Source organism: Theobroma cacao, chromosome 6 (assembly GCF_000208745.1).
Source record: "Theobroma cacao cultivar B97-61/B2 chromosome 6, Criollo_cocoa_genome_V2, whole genome shotgun sequence".
NCBI classification, from domain to species: domain Eukaryota; kingdom Viridiplantae; phylum Streptophyta; class Magnoliopsida; order Malvales; family Malvaceae; genus Theobroma; species Theobroma cacao.
In genome coordinates this window covers 4,097,331-4,103,347 of record NC_030855.1, presented here as the reverse complement: position 1 = coordinate 4,103,347, position 6,017 = coordinate 4,097,331, and positions in this window count along the sequence as shown.

Sequence of the window (6,017 nt, the reverse complement as noted above, 5' to 3'; positions counted from 1 at the left end):
TTTTGGTCTCTTCTTTCCAAGTAATTATGTCATTGGTTGCTTGCTTCCCATTAAATGCTTGCATGTCCAACTATTTTTCAGTTCCACTATCTTAGATAAGTAGAGATTAGAGAGTTATGAGCATCTATGATTGACGAAATCTTAGGCTGTTCTCGCACCAAATCATCACCATTGTAAGTCCATCCATTCGGTATGATTACTATGACAGCTCCTAGTGTGCCGGAAATCACCATTTGCCCCTAACTTTGGAGTTTCAATTAGTCATCTCCCTTTCCTATTTTTCCCACCACATGATATGACAATGCTTCACCGCCTGCATATTTGATATGATGATTATGGAATTAAATTTTGGAGCTAGGCCTGTGGACAATTGACAAAGGTTGGACTAGCAATTGCAATTTAATCCGTGTTATAATGTGCTAATCGTGTTTGTATCGTGCAAAAATAAAGGTATAACAAACAAATAGATCACTATACATGACATGATTAATCAATCGTGTTAAAATTGGACATGAATATAATATTTGAATATAACATTTTATTATACAAGTTACACGACATAACACAATTAATAAGTTTAAATATAATTAACAATTAAACATGATATAATTAACTTATTAAGACAGAATTAATCTATTTAAACATGAATATATAAGTTATTTCATCATAGATTAGTTTGTTAATATGATTAATTAAATAGTATGTAAATATCATTTACAAGTTAAGCGAGTCAATCTACATAAAAATTGAATGTTTTGTGACATAAACGAATTGACATGATTATGACTCGAACATAATTATACCAAATCTAAATCTATTTATTTCTATATCGAGATGATAATTTTTTTTAAATTGAATTGAGAATGCTCTGTGAAATAAATATGTAATAGTAATTATATTATCATGTCTAATTATTGGTGTATATTGACATGTACAAAATATTATTTTATAAAATATATGTTGTTATTATAACCATCATGATGATATTTATGGTAATGCTTCCAACAAAAATACACCTATAAATATCCTCACGACAAAACAAAACTTTAAATAAAATCTTGAAGTTTACGGTAGAATATGTAGTAACTCAATCTTTTTTAAAATCTTATTTTAGCTAATTGTTAAATGATATAAGAATAATAAATAATAGAATAAAAAAATTATTATTTTTATAAATACCCACATATAAAAAGTCAAAAAAAAATCTAGAACATTAATCGTGAGAAAAAAAAATGGTCAAAATGCCTCAATAATCCCTATACTCATGCACTTTCTTCACTTTAGTCCCTCTACTCAAAATCACAACAATTTAGTCTCTTGATTTTGAGAATTGCTTTAATTTAGTCCTTTCAACATTTTTCTTCTGAAATTAACTTTCATAAAGCTAATGTGACGCTGACATACATGGTAATGCCATATCACTTTGACATGTTGATGTAGCAATGCCATGTGGCATGTCAAGGACGGCACCACGTGTCACATTCTCCATCAGCACCCATCCATGGCATGTCCAAAAGGTGATACGTGGCATGACAAGATAACAACATGTGAGGTGGGCTGGAAATGCTGATATGGTAGTGTCATATCACCTTGACATGCTGATGTAGTCTAGAACATCAACTATGAGAGAAAAAAAAGTCAAAATACCTCAACAGTTCCTGTACTCGTGCATTTTTTTCACTTTAGTCCCTTTATTCGAAATCGCAACAATGTAGTCTCTTGATCTTGGAAATTTCTTCAATTTAGTCCCTTCATATTTTCCTTCCGAAATTATCTTTCATAGAGCTAACATGGCACTAACATACATAGCAATGCTATATCACTTTGACATGTTGATGTGGCAGTGCCATGTGGCATTGACATGCTGGTGCGGATATGCCATATGGCATGTCAAAAAGGGCACCACATGTCACTCTCTTTCAACACCTATCCATGGCATGTCCAAAAGGTGATATGTGGCATGACAAGAGAGTAGCATGTGACATGTCAGGAAAGTGCCTCATGTCTCTTCTTTCTTTTATTTCCTTTTTTTTCTTTTTTCCCTTTTTTTTCTTTCTCTCTCCTCTCACCTTTTCCCTTAAGGATCTGTTATTAATCATTGGACGTTGTTGTCAATCGTTGGTCATCAAACATCGATCACCAATCGATGGTCACCAGACGTAGGCTATTGGTCATTGGTCTTTAAAGGAGAAGGTAAGAGGAGAGGAAAAAAAGAAAGAAAAAAAAGAGAAAGAAAAAAAACAAGAAAAAAAAGGAAGGAAGAAAAGAAAAAAACAAACAAAAGCATTATATCAAATGTAAAGGCTTAAACTTTATGGCAAGGAGCTTGTTGTGTTTGTAGGAGGTCTTGAGTTTAAAACTTAACAAGTTTATAATAGTTTTAGAGAAAATAAGGTACAAACATGAGGCACCCTCCTAACACGCCACGTGTTGCTCTTTTGTCATGCCACGTGGTGTGTCATGAATAGGTGCTGAAGGAGAATGTGACACATGGTGTCTTTCTTGACATGCCATGTTGTATATCCATGTCAATATGTCAGTGCCACGTGGTATTGCCACATTAGTATGTCAGAGTGATGTGGCACTACCACATTAACATTTTCAATTTACCTCACATGCCATGTCAGCAAATGGTGCCATGTTAGCGCCACATTAACACTGACATCAGCTCTGTAAAAGGTAATTTCAAAAGAAAAATGTTGAAGGGATTGAATTGAAGCAGTTTTCAAAATTAAGAGACTAAATTGTTGCACTTTTGAATAGTGGGACTAAAGTGAAGAAAGTGCACGAGTATAGGGACTGCTAAGGTATTTTGATCGAAAAAAAATCTAGTCCAAACCCAACCCCCTCAGACCTCAAGCCCATACCTTAAAAATACAACTACAAACTCAACCCTATCATACCTTAAGCCCATACCTCAAAAACCCAACCATGTATCAAACCAAAAACCTTGCCAATTGTCAAACTAGGAAACTTTTGGGGCTTCCTTTAAATATAGTTATAACAAACCTTTTTAAATTATTTATAATTTTCAATGCCCAATTTCCTCTAAAAACATAAATGAGATTATTTATTAGCTTAAATAAAAGCGCTGACATGCATGTAAGTGTTTTCTTCTTTTTTTTTCATTGTTAAGTTGATTTAGTAATCGAAAGTTATATAATCAGTTCTCTGCTTGTTTGTTGATGATGAAGCAAAAAAGTGTAACTATACAAATTATAGTACTTCTTTTTACTATTAATTTTTCTCTTGTTTATGCCCATAAATTTTAGATGATAAGATAGACTTGAAATGGGACATTTTAGTAATGTCAAATTTTATGTGTGTGTTTAGGAAGAAATGTATTTTTTAGCTGTTAAATGAAGAAAGTAAATTTGAAAACACTTATTTTAAAAATTTTATAAATTTTGAGTACCTTTTTTATGGCTATCATCAAAATACTCACATGCAAGTGGGCAAACTCATGTTTTGGATTTAGTTGATTTTCACAATATAGATGTTCGCAATATAGATGACAATTAGCTTCAACAATATTATGGGCAACCTCATTTAGCTTTCGAAGTAAATGGGAGAAAAAACAAAAAGTTACATGAAGGCAAGATATTTTGCAAACTCAACCAAACAACATAGAAACCTTCTTTACATCCTATGAACACGAAAATAAGTGTATTGATCAACCTATTAATATTTAAGACCCACAAATCAAGCCATGTTATTGGATAAATAAAGGATGGAAGTCAAAGAAATTATACTGAAGCATTCGTATGTAGTTGGGATTATATGCTAAGTTGGAAATAAAAAAAAGTTGAGAATCTTGACATGTTGAATAACAATAAGAATATAATACCGAAAAAAGAACATTCTTGAAAATTGAAATTTATAGCCCAATGGAGTGAATCAATGGTTACAGTCAATGAGAAATAAATCAAAATAAAAATAAGAATAATAGCAAGAAAGTAAAAAAATAAGAAAACTTAGTGTAAAAGTGTCACGACCCGAAACTCCTCATCGGGCCCGTGACAACCGCCGTGACGTCCCGATTGGCACTCATTACCCTGAATGTCGATCAAAACCCCGCAAGGCTTAGCATCAGCTTCCTCATTTCTCCGGTGAGCGACAGTTATTAAATCTCGCATTTTAAGAAATCATAAGTTTTTTCTAAATCAAAATAATAAAATATTATTTTCTGGCTCACAGGGGCATTTTCATCATTTTTCTTCGAAAACACCAAAACCTGCCAAAAACATGGTGTAAAAGCTAAATATGTTCATACATACTTTAAATCAAATAACTAAAGTATAAAATTACTTTTACAATGACACGTGGGCTCCCAACTAACCAATAAGATGCGAGTCTGTGAACTTATAATTTTGACAATGCAAGGCTAACTGAAGTCCTTGATGCAATCGGCTATCTACCGGCTATCTCGAACTTGAAATGTGGAGAATTGAGGGTGGTGAGATTATAAAATCCTAGTGAGTAAACAAACACCATCTAAACTATCTAAAGGCGAGTAAATTGAGACAATTAAAAAATAATTAACTTCAGCAAATTTTTCACATCACGAATATTCATTTCAACCAAATAATCAATATGGCTCGTGAATTACTCAAAACTTGGCTCATGCCAAATCCTGTACTCGGTGACACCTGGATCAGGGGTATCCAACCGAGCTCGCCAAGGCTGTTAAAAATTCATATTTCGCATATATCATATTTTTATTTTGAAACATAGTCGTTCCTTGACGTTGGCTGAGTCTCACTCTCACGTGGTGGTCCACGTGAAGTGCACTCAAAAAGCCCACCTCAAGAGATACCCTACGCGCCTCTACGACCGAGGTGAGAATATAAAGGAGTTTATCGTGCCCCTCTAATAGGCTGGCCCACGGAACCCCCCACCACTGCAGTAGCTAATCTTTTATCTACCACCTGATTTATAAAATCTTTTTCTGCATGACATGACAATTTATCGCAACCTAACCTCTCAAGGTTAAATACACAGTACAAATAATTCTAACACCAAAATCAGTTTAGCCATTCATGCTCATTTATTGTCATAAGCCATTCAATTTAAAACCATAAACAGACAGTTTCCAATTACTCTATTTTCAAAATCAGTATTCGATTTTTCAAAAAATTTATAAAATCACAATTTCTCTTAAAACATAGCAATTTACCATTTAAACCCATTTTCCATAAAATCACACAATTGTATAAAACTACTCTAGATAATTAAGACGATAATAAGTTTACTCACAATTTTCGAAAACTAAATTCGGGCACTCCAACTATTAATCCTCGAGTGCGATTTCTTTACCCTTGCCAGAAGATTCGCCACCTTGACAAATTGTACAATTAAGAGGTTTACTACTTTGGTACTAAACCAAAATAAACTAATTTATACTACTAATGCATGATATGAACCCATTTTCTATAAATCACACAATTGTATAAAACTACTCTAGATAATTAAGACGATAATAAGTTTACTCACAATTTTCGAAAACTAAATTCGGGTACTCCAACTATTACTACTCGAGTGCGATTTCTTTGCCCTTGCCAGAGGATTCGCCACCTTGACAAATTGTACAATTAAGAGGTTTACTACTTTGGTACTAAACCAAAATAAACTAATTTATACTACTAATGCATGATATGAAGTGCAAAATGTCTAAATTTTGCCTAAACGCGGTGTTAGCTTATTTCGGTCTTTTACTCGATAAACCAATATACGTGTCCGTTTAAACTCCAAATTAATTTATTTCAATTTCTATACCTCAATTGCACCCAAATTGACTTAATGTTCCTCAGTGTGGTGCAAATTATCAGTCTTGGTAGCAAATTACGAAAATACCCCTAGTGGGTAAAAATTTGTATTTTTGCTCCGAAAATTCTCATTATTTTTCTAGGCTCATAATTCATCATTATTCATCATAATTTCTTAAATAAACATCAAGATCAGCAGCCAATATTCCCCTAGAAAATTCAGCATAATGGGTTTCAATGGGAGAAAATTAT